Genomic DNA, 20,067 nt, shown 5'->3' on the forward strand with positions numbered 1-20,067 from the left:
AATAGACTGTGTATAAGAAACTTGGGTAAAATGGGAAAATTCAAATGAACATCAGGAATGCAAACACGAAAACACCAAACCTTAATCTGAATGTTTACCTAATATCAAGTAGGAGGCTGAACAGGTGTTTAAAAAAAAAACAAAAAACAAACACCACACTATTTAATAGATTGAGGAGTCAAATTAGCAGTTTCATAGCTAGTGGTAAAAGCAGACAAAATATTTAAGTGACATGATGAATACCATCCTGAACTCGAGCAAGCCATCATATCAAGAAATAAGCGAAAAAAGTTCAAAGTAGTAACAGTAAACTGAGACAGTTTAGGCATACTAATGGCAGAAGGGGAAGAAACAAGAAAAAAAAAGATTCTAAGATTGGCAATAAATAAAAGAAATGAGCATGAACAAAACAGACTGCACAAATAAAACATCAAGAAATAAAAAAAAAATCAGTAAAACACATAATAAGGGGTCATGATAATAAAGTAAAAAAAGGTAGATAGCATGTTGTTACTGTCAATAAGCACCTTTTGCTCATCGTTATTATTTTTAAAATAAACATTGTCTACCATGCTCCTTCACTTCCTTCTTTCCAACTTTTATAGTGCTAAGTTACACCAGAACAATTTTTATTTTTGAGATAATAAAGTTTTGTCCCTCTTACACTGGTCTCAGATTTTAAATGCGAAATATATTGCCCATATTCTGTTCTGTTTAGTCATCTCTTGAGAAACAGTCTGCAAAGGCACCATGTAGTAGACCTACATTTAGGAAATTGCCATAGCATTGCAGAGTTAGAAGCTTTGCTCAATGCCTTATTCTCTTGTTGTCTATTCTAAAATATTTCACTGCCCACAGACATTTCCTTCCAACAGATGTATCTGAGGGGAATGCAATCACAAAGGGAAAAAAATAGTTTAAAATGTACTATGCCTCTCTGATTATAATTAGATTTGCACATGTAGAGATCTAAATATGATGCATATGTCTCTGCATCTCTACTCCCACGCACGTGCCCATGATAGTAGTCAACCTTCACAGAATGTGTGTGTGATGAGAATGTGTAGCATCTGTCAGATGCTCCAGTTTAGCTAAACGAAACTTCCTAAAAGCAGGCCCAAGAAGAAAGAAGCTCTAAAATGTTTTAAGGATGCTTGCCTGATGTACCTAGATCTTGTCATCTAGCATAGTTTGGTTTTCAGTTGTCTGTTGACTGAAGAGGAGAAAAACTGTTCAGGGAGGATTAGCCATTCTTCAGTTCAAAACAAAGCAGCTAAAAGCTTAAAGTCCTAGCAGTGAAAGATCAGACATGAAAATTACAAGTTTGTTACATCAATCCCTTCAATTTCTCTGCTAGATAAGGCGAAAAAAAGGTCATAGTCAGGCCTTTCCAGCTTCTACCATCTGTTTCGTTGCTCCCTCCCTCCCTCATTTCAACTTATAAATTAGGTTACAAGCATACATTTTGAAGCCAGACACCCACCAAAAATGCCACAACAAAGACAGATTAAAAAAACAAACAAAAAAAAAATCTTTCAGCTAAGTACTGCTGTATCATGAATTTATCTCCAAAGTAGGTTATTCTTAAAGTCAACAATAACTTTTTCCATACGAACATCCCCCATTAAAAGACACCTGGATGATGTTCTTATGCCCAGAATCAGTTTTACATGCATAGATGTTTTTCCTATGTATTTATACCCAAACTGAAGCCAGGATCAAATAATTGAGAAGTTATTTCCTCCTCCCTCATTATGTTTTTTCCTAAGGCTTAGCCACACTGCTATAGCCAGGAAATCGTATTGATGAGTTCAGTTGAGTATGCTCATGTGAAAGTGGCCAGCAGCACAACTGGATCCCAGCATGAAAACTAGACCTTCTCAGTCCAGGTTAATTCTGAAAAGGCACCACATCAGCATCCCACTGTGCTCATCACAGGAATTACAATATGTACCTGAAACCAGTGTATGACCATTCCTTGCAATTGATCCAAATAGTAATGCTGTGGTATTCAGCAGGTAGTAAGTGAAAAAAATAAATTCATAATGCTTCAGAGGTTTAAAGTGCAACATATGCTACACAAATGGTGGAATTTACACAGTCAAAAAAAATTTCTGTGCAAGTTAACTGTTTTGGTATTAAGCCTTCTCTTAGGTGTTTTTGGCAGGTTTTTTTGATGCGCATTTCATAACCTAACTGTGCAAATTCACACAAGCTAAAAAGAATTAGCTTTTGTGGTTATTATTGTTGTTAAAGACACATACACCCCTGCAAATATAGTTAAGTACTGACATTCATACTGTAGTTCCAATGGAGTGAGTACAACACCAACTAGACAGTGGTCCGCATAATAAAATCCCATCACATTTAGTTGAGCAGCAGTAGACATGAAAAAAAGATTTTTCTGAAGGTTACATTATTAGGATAAAGGTCTGGGAATTTTGATAACATTTTTCACTTGAATAGGATAATATAAGCCTTAAGGGAATGCAAAATTCAATTACATGCACATTGCAATATAATTCTGATAGGAAGAGCTGCAGAATCAAATAAACGTAGCTTCTCCATCCCCCACTTGTTACTTTATCAGTCACCACAGTCAAAATGCATCCTTTTTCTCCCTTGTTGAACAACATTCATTGACTGATCCAATATGAATAAACACACAAGAAAACCTTCCCTCCTCTTCCTCATGTCTACGTCAAAAATCTCACAAAGTTCATTAACCACTTAATAAAAATGGCAACAAAAATTATGTGACTAATAAAGACTTCATACAGACATCTCTCTCTCTCAGATCCAAACGTCACTATGATTTCAATACATCTAAAATACTCTACAGATTTCTTACTGATTGTGTACACAAACAAGTATAGAAAGTAACGCTCTTTCGGCTCTTTCTGTCCATCAGCTTTCCAAGTTTAAAACCAAGTATATTTCCCAACTAAAAATACTTTAAAATTACAAGGGCACCCAATAAATAACAATAGGATAACATGGACTAAACTTTACTAGATGATAAGATAGATTTTTTTCTTTATTGCTTACTGGCAGCAATTCAAATCCTATTAAATTCAGATGCTATATTGCTACATTGCAGAGAAGTTTTGTAGGGATACACTACACAGATTGTAATTTGTTGCTCCCTGTTTTATTTTTGGCTGTTGCAAATAGCCTTATTTTTGTTCTTTGGTCTTACTTCAGAGAACTGAATATTTCATAGAAAATGCAAGCTCTTTTTTTCTGATTAATAAACATTAGCTACTATCCTGAATAGGGAAGAGGGAGGGAGAAGGATGATTCACAAGATAAGAAGAATGCTGTAACCCGAAGATGAACACTGGATAAACGAGAATATTCATCTAGCAGGAGTGGAAAAATTAGTAGTTTCCACTAGCATCAGGAATGCTTTAAGATGCTAAATGGCAGATTACTGAAGTCCAAACAAAATGCAGGGACAAATACAAGTCCTTCTTTCGTGGTTTAAGAGCTCATTTGAGCATCTAATTGTACTTCAGGCAAAAAGGATATGTTGTTTAAAGAAAAAGGGGTTGGAGGGAGGGCACACAGACCAGTTCATTTAATCAGGCCAGAACACAGAACTCTCAAAAGACTTCTTGCCTAATGCATAAAGAAATATTTTAGTCATAGAGGCTAGCCCTGCCTTTTATGGGGACTTGATTTAATTTTAACACATTTCAAATTTTGAGGAACTTCCTTTTTGTTTCTTACTATCTCAGAGTTATTAAAGTAGGTGAGGGAAGACCAGTATCTCAAACAGTTAATGGGAAGCAGGGAAAAAGCTGAAATTACATACAGAACCCATCCTACCTAACAAGCCAGCCTTGTCGAAGACAAGGTTATTTTCACATCACCCATATTATTTATATTGCAGTAACCATTGAAAGCATTATCTATGGACCAGGACATCACTGTGCAATGCACTGGACAACACACAATGATTAAATTCCTGCTACAAAGAGCTTTCCATCTTTTTATAGCAGATGCAAAAGGTAAGCACTAAAATATGTACCTTTCTTTTCTCCTGTAAAGTATTAAAAACTATTCATAAAAGCTAACCAGATTATCCTCCTCTCAAATCACAAAATACTTTGCCTGCTCTGCCAACTCCACCTCCCCACAGAGAAGTGCATTCTACCATAATAGACCCATCAATATACAACAAAGCACCATGCCTCCATTTCAACAGTCAGCAAAAAAAATAACACATCACCTCTACCCGCTGTCTTGGAAGCAGAGTTCTACTTCACCTGCTAGTGTTAAAAAGGATAAAAATGCAGAAATTGTACCATGGATGTTTTTTATCAGTACAAAGGAAAAATTCAGTACAAAGAACTCATAAATAGAGAGGGAGATAATAGGTCTACCTTTGCTATATCAGAATTGCAAAAGTAAACAAATACCAACAAATCAATAAATGTTGGGGGTGGGGTGAAAGCAGTTAATCCAATGGGTTTGGAGCAATCCATTTCCTTGCTACTTCAAACATAAAAGATTCTCTCGATCAAAAGAGCTGTGAAAGACTTGCACAAAAATAAACAGTTTGGTTGGCAAGAGGAGAGAGCTCTCAAACCCACACCTTGTGCAAGTGCCTTCTCAAACTCAAAAATATGCTGCAATTGCTAGCAAAGTATTTTTGCTTTGTCTGCGTGTGTGGGTAGTGGCATGTGTGCGCTATAACTTTCTCAAAATTTCAGCAAAGAAGCATGCACTTGATCTTCAACCACATCAGTTCTATTACCAGCAGCCCTCAGTCCCATTAATAAAAAAAAAGTATTACAATCATATGCCAGACTAAAGTGGTTCTCTCCTATAACGATATTAATGTTAAGAAAATTCAAATATTCCTATTTCATTATTAGGAATACAAAATAGTTTAGACAATTAACTTGCTTGAGGAGTCAGGTGAGGAACCTCAGTAACACCACTAAGCTGCTGGATGAAGTCAGAGCAGCAAGAGCATTCTTCTGTTTTCTTCTTTTGTAGGGATAGGAAACCGGGAGCAACTATGTCAAATGAACACATGACACTTGTGATCGACCTCTTTGTCAGTATACCGCCATTCACAGTGTAGCTCAAACTTGCATCATAAAGTCATGATCATTTGTCTCAGCAGTTAAAACTAACACTGAAACACTCTTCAGAAAAATTACAATATTTATAAAGCAGGAAAGCAGTAAAAAATGCTGTTTTTCTCTACTGCCGTATTAAATAAGCAATAGAATAACAATGGCACGTGTCTGTATTGCTGAGTTCAGAGGTTAGGTTTCTACAGCTTGTGCTTAATACTATACTCAAGAAAATAAAAGAAGTAAAAAAAGAATAGCAATTAGATAGGTAAAGAAGATTATCACATGTGTCTAGTTATGTGATAAGGATTATGAGCAAAGGCAAACTAAGTGGGTCTTTTAACAGCAGTTAGAAGCAGCCTGTAGGATCTGCAATTCCCACTCACATGGGGACCAGGGCAGGAAACAAACAGGGAAATTGTTGAATGCATCAATTGTGACACTGGTTGCCCAAATCTTTTAGAAGTTCTATTAAATAAATATCTCCTTTGACAGAGGATTATACTATCGCTTTCCTTGGAGCTGAAAGAGTTGTATCTAAATTCTTAACTGGAGGTAACTGTGAGCAGGCAGGTCTTTTGGGGATTCTGAGCAGCTTATGCCTCTGAAGTGCTACAAATTCAAAGGAAAACAAACAAACAAAAATGTCTATTTTGGAATCACACTCTCACATAAGGGGGGTTGGGGAGGATCAAACCACAGTGCAGCATCATACGCCTTATCCTAAATAGAAATATTAAACTGGGAATACAGGCATTGTCACCAGCTATCATAGGTCACTTCCTTCATACTGCTACCGCATATCTTAGTTGCTTAGGCCTTTAATTACTTGGTTTGACCTTAAATCAAAGAAACACACAAATTACTACCCTCTACTTTTAATTTTGTTTCTCTGTTTACTCTCTCCTCATTCCCTGCTACTCCCTCTACTGTCACAGGCCTTAAACACAGATACTAACAGTCACATAAAACATTTCCTGCTTCAAAAATTCCTCCCAATTCCTGGAAAGCAGTGGCAAAAAAACCTTTCCTTCTGCTCTTGCTCCATTCAGTCTTACCAATTTCCTTAGTTATTGTACTAGGATGAAGGATGCTTATATTTTCAGCACTTCCCTTCCCGAGAGAACCATTTTATTTAACTGCTAAACTATGTGGAGCATCCTTGTTCCTCAAATAAAAATGAAGCTAGGACCTCATTGATGCTAAAGATTTGTTTGAAGTAGCAGTGTGCATCTTGTTATAAAAAGACAAGCATTACATACTGGAGTCTCATTGTCCAGGGTTAGAGCTCCAGTTGTGGTCAGCAAAAGAAAGATCCAGGTAGTCTAGCCCACATACTCAAAAAAAACAATACACCATCATACTTCCCAAAATTATCATCTCACCTTCTTTTAAAGTCCTTGTCGATACCTTATTATGAACAAAATCGGGGTAGGGGTGTTTGAGAGCACAACTTATGTCAGAGCATAATTATCTTATTTTTAGGGAGCTGTATTTGCTGGCAATATTTTCCTGATAGTGTAGACGACCAGAAAGTCTAATGAGCTTTTCCATAAGATCTTGTGATACCGCAAAGTGAATTCATGTCAAGGCTAGTCTTCCATACTGTAACTTATCTGCAATATCTAAATTATCTATAAAATGCCTACCATCAAAAAATAAAAAAGATGTAGATAATTGTTAACAGCACATTATGCTTATTTACTTTGTTCGTGTTGTGGGTTGTACTCAGGCTATTATAAAGATTGTCTTATATCTTTCTTCACCCAAGTGAACATTTAAATTCTCTCTAATGGTTGCCTTGGCCCCTGAGCTCATATAAATATTTCATTAGAATATAGTATATGAAATGCATTTTGGCAATACTCTTTAAAATATGCTAATTATAAGAGCACTGTCAGGTGAGGAAGGGAAGAAAAAAATCCTTGCAGTAATTTCAGATGTTTTACAATTCTTCTCAAGAACACGTAATAGATTTTCTAGAGGCCATAACGCTGCGGCTTTTCACTGTAAATTTTTAGGATCACCTACCATACTAAAGAATTACTTCTCAGAAACCATCACTAATGTTTTAATGTTAGGATAGCCTTTGAGCTTTCTACTACCAGGCAACGCATTTTGAATTCTTGTCTTGCCTTTCTAAAGCCAGATACCTTAGTTTCTAAGACTTGTTTTAAAAGTTTGGGGCTTTTTTTTCCGGCAGAAACTTTCCAGCAAAAGCTTTGTACCGGCTTAGAAGCTTCAAAGATGACATCAAAAACATTTTTGGGTCAAAAAAATTTCAGTAGAGCACTTCATATCTAATCATAATAGTTTCTTAGGTCTACTTATTTGCTCGTTTGAATTAGATCTATAAGTATTCCATAAGTCCAATAACATAGACTGCTTAGTCACTACAGCCATATAGGAAAAGACATCCTCAATTATCCCAGCCTGTAGCTTGATTAACTTATTTCTCCCCGAGTTCCAAAACAAACTAAAAACCTAGAAACTTAACCCATAATTGCCATAAGTTTGCATACAGGAAACAGGGTTTATTCATATTTGTGCTATTAAGGAAGAAGTATACTAACCTAAAAGCAGGAGGAAGATGAGAAACTAAGAGGTATCTCACTTGACCTCAATATTTCAGAAAGTGAAGTTATTTACCTTTGACTGCAAATGCATCACACAAACATTTCCCACTTTTAGTATAGTCCCCATTCACTCATTTTGAAAAGACAAAACTAGGAGGGCAGGTGGCTAAGACATAGAAAAGTCATTTTGTCATCTGTTTCATGATTAAACTAAAATTCACTTAAGTAACAAGGCTAAGCTTTCCAAGCCCCCCATTCCCTGATAAAAATGTAGTTTTAGGTAAGAGCACTTTGTACACCTGGAATCAATTCAGATATGCAGGTAAGAGTCCCTGTCAAATATATTGGGATTGAAATTGTACCAGATTTGCCCCTTAGGTAATGCAACCCAAGGTTACTGTCTCATTCACTCCACATTTTTTTCTTAGCAATACACATGAGGAAACATCATTTCTGTAGTCTATTACTATTTATGATGGTAGTGAAGTGCAACATAGTTGCAATAAAACAGGGAAAGACTGATAAACTTGAGAAGAGTTTTTGTTAGGGGTGGGGGTGTTGTGTAGGGTGTAACAACTGAGCCACAACCTTTAGGCAATAAATATTACTTCAGGAAAAATGGCATTTCAGAGTAAATAACATTGGTACATAGCAAACATTTTAACAATAACAAAGCATTGAAACCATAGCAGAAAGACAAGACTGCAGTTCAGGTCACATAATGATTTCCAATCCAACCATCTATTCCCTACAAATAAAACTTTCTTAAAGTCACTTTGGAGGCCATATGCTAGGACTTCAGGCTGGATTCTTCATCGCAGGTCAGGTTCACTTCACATCATTAATGCTGTAAACTGAAAGCAGCTCAGCATTGCCCAATGACAACCTACCACACTCCTCTGACTTGGATTTTTTTTTTTTTTTTGGGGGGGTGGGGAGAGGGCAGTGGGCACATCCAAAGAGAAGTAAGAAAGCAAACACTGATGGTGGCGTTAGACTAAACTATGTCTAATTGCCTGCTGAGAAAGGTCAGAGTCATGTCATAAGCCTAAAGCTACAAGAAATCTACTTTTAAGCTCAAAGAGCTAACATAAGCACAGTTCATGATTTATAGTAGTATAATCCTTCCCCTCCCCCCCCGCCCTTTTTTTTCTTGCTTTATTAAAAGCTTTTGAAAAATTAGTTTTGATGTTTGGAGATGTCCGCAAAGAATTTCACACCAATATTTGGGAAGAAGCAGGCCTGTTTTAAACACTTTGAAAAGGAAACCTTTTCACTAAATTGCACTTTTTCTCTGTAACTTAACACAAAATCATAAAAACAGAGAAAAATCTGAGAGAATAGCATAACTCACAAAGGAGATTTTATCTGATCATGGAAAATTAAGTTCCTCCATGAGTACTTACTGAGATAAATTTTCAGTTACAGTAAGTAATAGCTAAAAGTAACCCATCCGTTTTCAAAATAAAACAAAAATCTATCAATTACAGTGGATCAATTTAACATCCACTCTTCTGCCAGCTGCTCTAACTATAAGGCATTTTTGTTTCTTAAATTATATGAGCTGAGAAAGAGTCAAAATGCAAGACAAAAAACTTCATCCACTGACCAAGTTTCTAATTCTGTTAAGTATATACATAAAGGAATCAAAGAGTAAGTACAAAAAATTCAAAAGGTTTAACCAGTAACATGCATTGCGAGCAAAACTGTCTCAACTTGGGGGATTTTTACACTATTTAATTTGCTCCTAATTAATCCATGCTTCTATCATGGACCCTGATATTGAGGAAAAGAGAGCATAAGCAATTAAACACTGAAGCAAACACCTTTTCTCCCCTTGCCCAGGGTCATCTTGCACCACCAAACCCCCCTGCCCACCCCGTCTCCCTGCAGCCCGTCCACCCACCTCCAGCTGAGGGGGCCTGGCACAACACTCATGCACAAGCACAGTAAACCCCAAGTAAGCTTGGTCACTTCCCTTCCTTTTTTCCAGGCCTCTCAGAATCTTTCATTTTCTAACAAAAGAAAAGTAGCTTTAACTGTTGTCATTCAAATATAACAACAGAACCTCTCTTCTTTCAGACACACTTAAATCTGTATTTTCCATTTTCTTGTGCTAATAAAGTGAGCTGAATCAAGGGTTGGGGGGAGGCATGCGTGCACAGCAGCTTTGAATGCAGCCACAGTATAAATGTTTTACAACTGAAAGGAAAAGACTGCTTGGTATTTTGCTAGTTTATCCTATAGTCACTAGCAGTTACAATACCCCAAGTCCTGCTAGTTTGGACCCAAATTTAACTTATTTTCTTATTCTTGTTATATATAGCAAATACAGCATATAAGATGTACAACAAATTTTTTTTTTTAAACCATCAGAAAACCTTCCCAACATCTCTGCACATATTGGGACAATTTTTAGAAGCCATTATCCATAGCTATTTCACCACAGACATACCAGTAAAATCATCTCTTTTTCTGGCGTAGTTGAAACAGTTCTAGTGATTCCAGTATTCAAAGAAAAAGCTATATTTTTAGTAAGGTAACAGAAAGTATAAAGATACGCATGTATTCCTATGGATTTATAGTAGTTTGATGAAAATTTAGCTATTCAGGTATATAAAAGTTAAAAATAAAAATCTGTGTCGCACATGCTTAAGAGCAATAGCATATAAGAAATAAGACAATAATATCAGAAATAGTCAAGGTTTTAAATCTATCCATTTCAAGAAAATGGTTCATCTGTTTGGAGAACTCCAGGCACTCAAAGAGGAAGCCAAATGCTGTTTCTCAATAACAAGTGAAGAACGAACAGAGTAATATACTCAGTATGGAGTCTGAAAAACAAGGTTTCTGATCTTTTAAATCATAGTGTGCTAAATAGTACTGTATGTCTTAATAAATTAAAATACAATCTATCAAAAAGATTATTATCCCACTGTTCCTGCCACAGATTCTTAATGGCCACTTCCTTCCAGACTCCCAGATTCAGTCAAGATAAGAGAACAACTTGATAACTACTATACTCCGTTCAGCTGCAGTCTCATCTCTTACATCTCCAGCTTTTTCAATATGACTGTAGACAAATAATTTTGACCTCACCATGTGATACTTACTACTGGTACCCTAAACCTATGCTTCCACAGTGGTCCCTTACTGTATGCAAAAGGCCGACTGTGAACAACAATAAAAAGACCAGCAAGGGCAATCACAGCTTCATGGAAAACACGCTACCTTTAGAACAAGCAAAAGGTCAGACATAACCCTAGGACTTGAACTGTGACATTACAGTATAACAATACATAATTTCTTTCTCTTCCAGAGTCTCTCTGAAGCTTTTATAGCAAAAGGTCCAGCAAACCTGTGGACTTGTGGAGCTGTCTGTGAACACGATAGAGGAAGCGCTGTGCTAGAGCTACCTCCTGAGCCTAGCGCAGGCAAGGAGCAGCAAGAAAGCAAATACAGGGTGCTGCCAGGAGAGAAGCAGAGTTGCTGCGTGGCAGGGCTCTGAAAAAAAGAGGGGAGCTGTCCCAGAGCACGGTAGAGACCTCCACGTAGCAGCGCATCCAGCGGTACTGCTGCAGATGCTGTCACCACCAGAAACAAAAGGATTTCAGTCCTTTACGAGGTTGCATGGGAGGGGAGGTTGGCAAAAAGATCAGTGCCTAGGCTTTCCTTTCAGACCTGCTAGCCACTTGCTGTCTGAAAAGCAGGGGGTCAGAACAAACCAGCCCAAAATGCCTCAGAGAAACTGATGCCAGGGGCAAGGCAGCATAGGTTGTTATGTGGAAAAAAAAGTGAGGCAGGTAACCCGTAATGTAGACCAATATCTTTATTAATAAAATAACAACAACAAAGCCCATTCAAAGATCAATTTTTCTTCTCCAAGGCTGTTATTGCCCATGCATACACACGATTAGAAGAGTCAGTAAAAGGGAATCATTAAGATTTAAGGTGTATAGTTTGTTTCCAATTGTTAAACCAAATTCAAGATTACTTTTATATTTTAACATTACGTTTATTTATAGTTTCTGAAATTAAGACATACTTATTCGAAAATATATTTCTTTCCTTCCAATATTTATTGATGATTTTTCCTTTTTTGACTGTTAGATCAACTTCTAGAGAAATATCACTTGGAGCAAATGTTAGATTTTGACAATTAAAAGAAGGATTCCCATTTTGTTTCCCAGCAAACTTCTGAAAACAAGGGAGGAACAAGCCCACTAGTCAGCAACAGTATCTCGCTTTGACACTATTGCTAGTGACAAATATAGGTTTGGGGCACAGCTTCATCACATAGGAAAGAAGCACCTTTTTCCCTTGTGAAATATTCATTCTTATATGGCGGTCAAAGCAAAAAAGGAAGACTTTTAGTAAAGTTAGACCATCCTAAGTTCTTAGACTTGGTAGATCATAAAAAGAAGGTAGGGAAGCTTAAATTCAGAGGGTTATTAAAAGATCTGAGAAATCTTGCTGGCTAAACTTCTATAGCACTATTAATAAAGATGCTTTTGTAGGTAAGAGAGAGAAAAAAGATTAAAAGGAGCAATGGACAAGGGGATGATTTTATACTGTATCTAATGTAAAAGGTAAAACTTATTCTCTGAATACTAACATATTAAAGGACATTTTTCTAATATTAGCAGTGATGACACTAAATCTGATTTTCTAAGTGTCAGAAAGTGCTGGTTTATATTTAATTTTGTTCTTAAAGGACAGTTTCACTTTTCTGTCAGATGCACAGTTAATAAAAATATAAAAACGCTTTCCCCAGTTTCCCAATTTCTTTACCAGGTCTGGATAAATTTGGTTTGCTAATGTTTTAAGCATATGCAAGATAAATCCTGAGGTGTAATTTTCAAATTAATCTAAATGTCAAGGCTCTCTGCTTGTTAGTCAATGAGTAGAGTATTTTTAGTGTTTTAGGTCCAATCTAAACTCTTCATGTGAGAGTACCTACAATTTTCTTAATATTAGAAGGGTGAGCGATCAGAGGCCTGTTTTAGTTGTGTTGGTTCTGCCTACATCTTTGTCATCTCCCTTTGCTTGAAAGGAATCAGAATTGTCCCACAATCTTCTTTGATCAGATAATTATTGCTTCTCTCCTCATTTTCTTGATCTCTTACCAAGGAGCTTTTGGGTTTGGAGGGGTTTTTTTATTTGTTCGGGTTTTTTTAAACATGAAGGCTAATCACCTTCAGTTTACAAAAACACACTTCAGTTTTGAGTTTTATTGTGCACCACTGCAAAGAAACTAGAGAGAGAACCGACACCAGTATGTTACATTTCTGCAGAGGCTTCCCCCCCCGCCCCCAGCCCCATTTGTTTACGACTTGCAAGAAGTGTTCTACAACAAAGGGCTTAAGAGACATAAATAAGCCAGTGCTAAGTAAAAGGTAGAAAATATGACTCAGTGACAAGTTTCCCCAAACCAATAAACCCAGAAAAAAAGTAGCTACAGAGTCAAACACCAAGGCCAAAAGTTATGCACATTTAACCACAAGCCTCAATTTACTGCAGATATCCCACGTTTTTCTGCAAGCACACGCAGAGGCATCCAATTCACCTAAAATTGACCTTTTACTGAAGAAAATGACAGTTTGATTAACTCTGGCTGAGTTGATAAGTGCCTCACTTAGTGGCCTACGGCTCATTGTAGCACCCGGCTCACTTTCCCCGCATTTCAGCGGCTCCATTTTGTGAAAGTGAACTTGAAGAGGCATGAGCCTGGGTACACCAGTTCCTCCCTCAAGTGCTCTACCTGCTGCATGACAGAAATATGCCACCATCTTAGGGACAGAGAATACAACCGTGGAGCAGAGAGAAGAAACCCCCAGCACCCCGAGCCCTGCGCTGCCAGGGAACCCGCGGTTCGCCCAGTTCGGGGCAGGGACACACAGCCTGCACTTCGGCTGTTATCACACATCAAGGGAGTGCTGTTACCACCAGGAATACCGATGGTCGGGAAGCAGGTTACTTTCTTCCTCTTGCAAAACAGCAAGAGCTCAGTACCAGGCCTATGCCAAAATTTTCATAACTCCTTTTATTTGGGGGTGTAATTTGCCATTCTGTTGCAGTGATTTAAAGAAAAACAGCATGTAAAAACTTACATTCTTGCCTTTTTGAATCTTGCCATTCAGCCTCTTTTCAAGCAAGATCAGAAAGCCAACTGCCAGGGCAAGGTGTGGGCAGGGCCGCTCAAGAGAGGCGCAGGGTGGCAGGGAGCATGGTGACCCCCTCCCTGAGTAGGCCTGTCCTGCAGCCCCCAGCAAGGCCAGCCAGGCCAGGGACGGTGACTGGGCTCCGCCACAGCCTAGCCACCCCCAGGTGCCACTGCAGTCCCCAGCCCAGGGGGGTAGGCAGCCCCCGGGCTGGGGTGGGGTGGCCCGGCTGAGCAGGGCCCAGGGCCAGTCAGGGGCTGAAGGGCAGCCGCAGGCAGGGAGAGAGGCCTCAGCTGCTGGCTCTCCTCACAACTGCTCTCATAAGGGAAGGAGCCGACCTTGGGCTCCACCGAGCAGGAGGCAGCGTGCTCGGGGCCCCAGTGCCAACAAAATAAGTCATAAAACACTTATTGTTCCCATCAGAAGGGGGATTATCAGTAGTACTGCCACGCGTACTTGTCTGCCTATCTCAATTTTACAGAAAAGACAGAAGAAATAAGTCACCTTTAGCAAAACACCTCTACTCCTAATATAGCTAAGCTTTTTTCTGTATTAAAGAAAACAAACATTTTTATATAACTGCAGATCAGGGAGGAGGAAGAAGAGGCATCTGGGATACAGAAATCTTGCTTTTCTTCTAGAGCTGAAAAATAATTTTAAGTTCAAAGATTTTTTTTTTTCCTTAGAGTATGCTTAGGAAAAAGCCACAAGGGGTTAGTCAGCCCCAGATGTGCTTAGTTGTTGTTGCATTTGGTTTCAGAGAGCCAGTAACAAACTGTCTGTACTTAGGCCTTGTACACATTTGATAGGGCATGGAGGCTGCTCACTGTAAAGGCCAATACCTCTAAGCCCAGCGTGAAATATTTTACAATGAAACATGCCACTAACTCGTCAGAAGACGAGGAAAAAAGCCTCTCTCCTGACAGGAGGCAAGCAGTATAAATAATATTTACATGCAGGATACATCATTAGGTCTAAAGAGGTGACAGTTGTATCTTGCAAGAAGTGGATTCATGCATGTTAAAAAAATTAAGCATGACTGTCCCAGCCCCAGGGTAAGGAAGAAGAGGAGGAATGAGTTTTAGAGAGAAATTGATCCTCCACCAGCCAGACAGACTTAATCTACATGTAATTGATTATAAAAGGTCAACCGAACTGGGTGGCTCTTTAGTAGATGGAGCATGTCACACAGGGAGTACTGTAGGAGAACCTCACGGGTCTCCCATTTCGGTTACACAGGCTAGATGGAAAGGCGGCATCAACAGGGAGGGAGAGGCAGAAGCAGCGTCCAGTGACCTGAGGTGAACAGGTTGCTGAAGCTGAATGGAGATTTGGCATTTCTTCTGAGTGGCACACAAGGGTCCACAGATTCTCAGTCAAGTGTCTCATGGTTTTATACTTAAGTTACATGGATTCACTATTTAAAGAGACTGCATATAAAAAAAATCCAGCTTGCAAATGGAAAAAATAAAACTAGTTCTAAATAACAAGTTTTCTTGTAGAATTACTCAAAGGATATCACTGTGAAAATTGCCAATGCACTGTGACATTAGTTATACATAATCGCCCTAATTTTGGAAGCTATTTCAGCATCCAACATAATAAAATTCTGACTTTTTAAGTGTATGTTATTGAGTTCATGCCTGTCTAGGTTCTTGGTGAATGACTTAAATATTTCTTAATTTCCCCTTTACTACCTGCAGCAAGCCTGAATGAGATGTAAGAATGCAGGACAGAATGTTGCTATCTTGTAGAAAAGTATCTGCTTTATGGCAATAGAGCTAAAAAAACCAGCCCTAAAATGCTCCAATTTTTCTCTTGGAAAGGAAGTAAAGTACCAAGATTCATCAGAGCAGATAAAAATAGGGAAGAATAAGTAAGAATTATTTTTAATCAGATGGGTTGTTAATACTTATTTTAGAATACTAAAATTAAGCTAGGAACTCTGCAATGTAACTATGAGGGTATTGCAAGAAATTATTCTATCATTCAGTTCCAGAGGACTTTAGGTTAATAAAATTTTCATGTGATCTGGTCTTCTTGGACTCTTTCTACTAAGCACTCACATAAATAAAATTCTGTAGGATTAGGTTTTAGAGGTAGAATCTTTATTTTAGTGAAATTCCTAGACACCAGAGCATCCTATGCCACAAAGCAAAGGATAATTTTTATAAATTTAAATACAGGTAACTAGGAATTACAACTGTGTAAGCCTAAGAAGAACTACAAGTGCTTTATCCAAATGATCCTTCTTCCTTGCAAAATCCCATTACATCTATCACATACCTTCATAGTGTCATATCTAGTGTTAGTAGAAAGTGAATATCAAGCTAGATATGAGTTTTATAAAATGCATGTGCAGCAGAAGCTCTTACAAGCCTTTATAAGTCAGTAGTATAGCAGTTCAGGCAATGGAGGGCCTCTTGAAGTAGGATTATAATCTCCATGGGTTAATAAAGCAACAGAAACCTTCAGGAAGGACAATTTCCACATACTATATTTGTGGTCTGGATGCAAGGGAAGAAAGTGGGAGTAAGCTGCAAACGGACTTAGACATATTGGTTTCCCGAAGAAAAAAAATTCAGACTAAATATAGTAAAAACAGAAATAAGATTCCATTTTTAGAGAAGCTAAACTGAAAATGCAGGTTAGATGAAGATTTCTCTTGCACTAATAACCTGTGGGAGTAACGAGGAGCAAGACCCCTTCCTCCTCTGGCATCTCCCGTGATTCTTCTGCCATTTCCCCTCCAAACTTCATGATGTAACTCACAAACTTTGGACAAGTCCTCAGTTGTTACAGAAAAAAGGTTGTATCCAACAGCAAGAAAACTGACGTTCCCACAATAGCAATTATAACCAACAACTTTGAAGAAGAAGCTGGTAGTGAATGGAGGAGGAGGGAGAAGTAGAGAAGGGAAATTTAGCCAAGTCCTTTTGGCCGTTGAGGTGTTACAGATTCTTACAGGCCCACTCTCAAAAGCCTCATCATACTAACAGCTCCAATTTGTATTATGTATTAAATGCAGAGAGGTAACACATCCACATTCACATGTTCAATTCAGGAAGTTCTCATGCGACCATAAGCAAAGAGATCCAACCCTGGCAGCTGCTAGAGGTCTATGCTTCAACCTCATCCATGTGGTTATCATCTCAGACTCACAAGCAGTTATCCTCCACTAGCTGCTACTGCCACATGTAATGGAAGGAAAATGTGGAATTCATTAACTCCCACAGTGTCCTAACCAGTTCTGATATGCTTTAGCAGAGTTGGTTAGATTTTTTTTTTCCCCCAATTAAACAAACATCAGGCAGTACTTCTAAATGCCACTTCGATTTCTTTTCAAGAAATAGTACAGCTATGCAAATTCAAATGAAACAGAAATAGTATGTTACTTCTATGTTTCGAGATACATGGAAAACTCACTTCAAATTAGGCATTCCCAAACTCAGTAGTCTGAAACTGCTTATACACTTGTCCTCTGCTTTATATTTAATTGTTTACTCCTCTGTTATTCTACAGAATTATCCTGAAAGAACAAAAAGAGATTCTTTTAATTAACCACTCTAAGTTTTTGAAGATTAATCTTCAAAATATACTACCTCATGATTCTACAACAAGCTTAACAGATTTATTCTCGAGTTTTTTATGAACAACCCTCCTTAGCTTAGCTCTAAACAGAAGTTTCATATATTTGAAATAGAGTTGCTATAGCTTCCTTTGGTGTTCTTACCTGTCCTCTGCTTTGAGCCAGTCAATAGGCCAAGTCACTTTCCCCCCCCAAACCACAATTCTGTCATTAAATGCTAGTTAAGCATTTGATGTGTTTGGTTTGGTGTTTCCCTCCACTCCCCCTGCCCACATAGTAATGACATTTGTCATTTTCTTAGGCAACCAAGGCCACATAGTGAAAGTAATTCTAGTAAGCTGCAACCAAGAAAATACAGGGAAAGAACAAAGAATAAGATCTCTCGTACAAAAAGCAGAACCACCCCCAAAAAAGGAATAAAAATGTTTTTCTTCCAAAATCTGTGAATGCTTTAGATTATATAAAATCATTAGTAAATATTTGGGGTTTTTTTTTGTAAAAATCATTTGCAAGTATACATCTCCTTTTTAATGAATCTAACACTTTGAAAGATGTCCTGCAAAAATAGGTGGGTTACATGAAAGTTTGTCACTGTCATTTTGTCAGCTAGATTCTTCAATCTACAATCAAATTCCTATTCTGTTGCATGCTGTAAAGACTGGTATTAAAGGACATGCCTGGGTAGGTGTCTGCTAGATTTTGACGACCAGAAATAATAGCAAAAAGTAAACAAATGTGTGCAATACAAAAGGAAGATGGATCATCCAGAAGACTTATTTCCACTATGCTGAGCTGCAAAAATATGAATCATCATCTGGTTAGTCTTGAATAGAAAATGTAGTTTAGGACTAAGACTAACTGCAAATATCAAAATACCACAGATGAAAACATTTTGGTAGACCAATAAACACATTTTGGGACCTTATGCTGTAGTTAATTTTAGCTATTTTGCCTCAGTCAGAAGCAGCACTTTGTTTACAAATATTTAGTAGGTCAAGTATGAAGTGTACTTTGGAAAATTCTGTGTAGAACATTTTAATAATAAACTAAACATTTGTCCTAATCTTATTCTAAATAAACACACAAAGACAACGTAATCCTTCAGAATTAACCTTTGATTAAATACAAGTACCCACAGTAGAAAAGGACTAGCTCTTCCTCAGCTCATTTTCCTTGCCTAAAGATATTACTTATAAGTTTTTCATTTAATTTAGTTGTTTAGACTCCAGGATGCATCCAATTTCAAGCTCTTCTATATAAAAGCATACGAAGGAGTAGCCCCCGTGCTTGAGTGTAAAAACAGTGGAGCAAGCAGAGAATTAAACACTGAAAGTCTTAGGTGTCAAAAGTGGTTCCTAATATACTCCTTCTTGGGCTACCACCGATGTCTCCACACCTGGCTGTAGGCATCACAGTGAATATTTCTGAATTGAAACTTAACAGAAACATGCCATGTAACAACCACACAGAGGCCACTGAAATTGAGGGCGGAGGGCAGGGAGTGATTAAATGGCAGAGATTAGGTGCTTTCTTCAGAGTAGGCCAGAAACAAGGTCCCTTAACTAAGCACAGAACAACAATCAATCCCCAAATAGAAGGAACTTGGTAGTACCGCTATGATGATTACAAATATCACCTTTTCTCCAAACGTCCATAGAATATATTCAGATAAACCTGCAAAGCTCTCTTTTCTCCACTTCTCCTCATTTTATTTTCTAATACACTTATATTATATACACCTACAGACATGCACCTTTCCAAGAAGTAAACAATAGGGGTTCAACAATAATCTCCGCTTTCCTTCCATTGCTGCTGAAGCTAGGGTGTGTATGCACCTTACCTTATTACACGAGCAGATGTGAAGGCTTATTCTAGTTCTTAGAAGTCTGATTACATAGGTGGCATGTAGTGAAATCTAATCAGAAGATCCTTTCCCCTAGGTGAATCCTGTAGTATGGTTGACAACAGACTGAAATCAGCAGTTCTGAGATGGGCTTCCAGAAGCTTATTCGACTAATAATGAGAATCTGTGGCTTATAAAGAAATTATCTTAAAGAGAGGAAACATTAACTATGAACTCCCTGGCTTTTCTCAGTAAGTGTCAAAACCTCAAAGCTATTGAAACATTGTTTTTTGCATTTAATATTTACAATGCTGTGATAGTAGCAATGAGATAATTACGGCACTTCTGCTACCAAGGCCGTGACTCACAAAAGTCAAACATCAAGTCATTATTTCTGTCATTCCACTGGAATGGGGAAAGGAGAGGAAAAGGGAAGAGGAGAGAAATGTAAGCTTTTTACTTCGAAATGCTGTCTACAGAAACAGAATATCTGTTTCCAACACAAAGCAGTTTGTATCTTATACAATTGATGTACTACGGAGAGTTTTTACTCTCCCTCGCCCCCTTTTTTTTTTTCCCCACTCCCTTCATCTTTTGAGTGGCCAACTCAAAAGACCAATACAACATGCAAGAAGAGGGCATGGGAGCAGCACAGTCAAGATGTCAGTTTCTGAAGTGCCCCAGCTTTTGAGCCTGTGATACTGCAGGCTCTATGAAACGTGATTAGCTACTTGGTGGCGACAATGCACGATATAACTCTTCATATGGTGAAGCTAGCCATGCCACACTGAATTACTATGAATTTTAA

Source organism: Platalea leucorodia, assembly GCF_965183815.1.
Source record: "Platalea leucorodia genome assembly, chromosome: 2".
In the NCBI taxonomy this organism is placed as follows: domain Eukaryota; kingdom Metazoa; phylum Chordata; class Aves; order Pelecaniformes; family Threskiornithidae; genus Platalea; species Platalea leucorodia.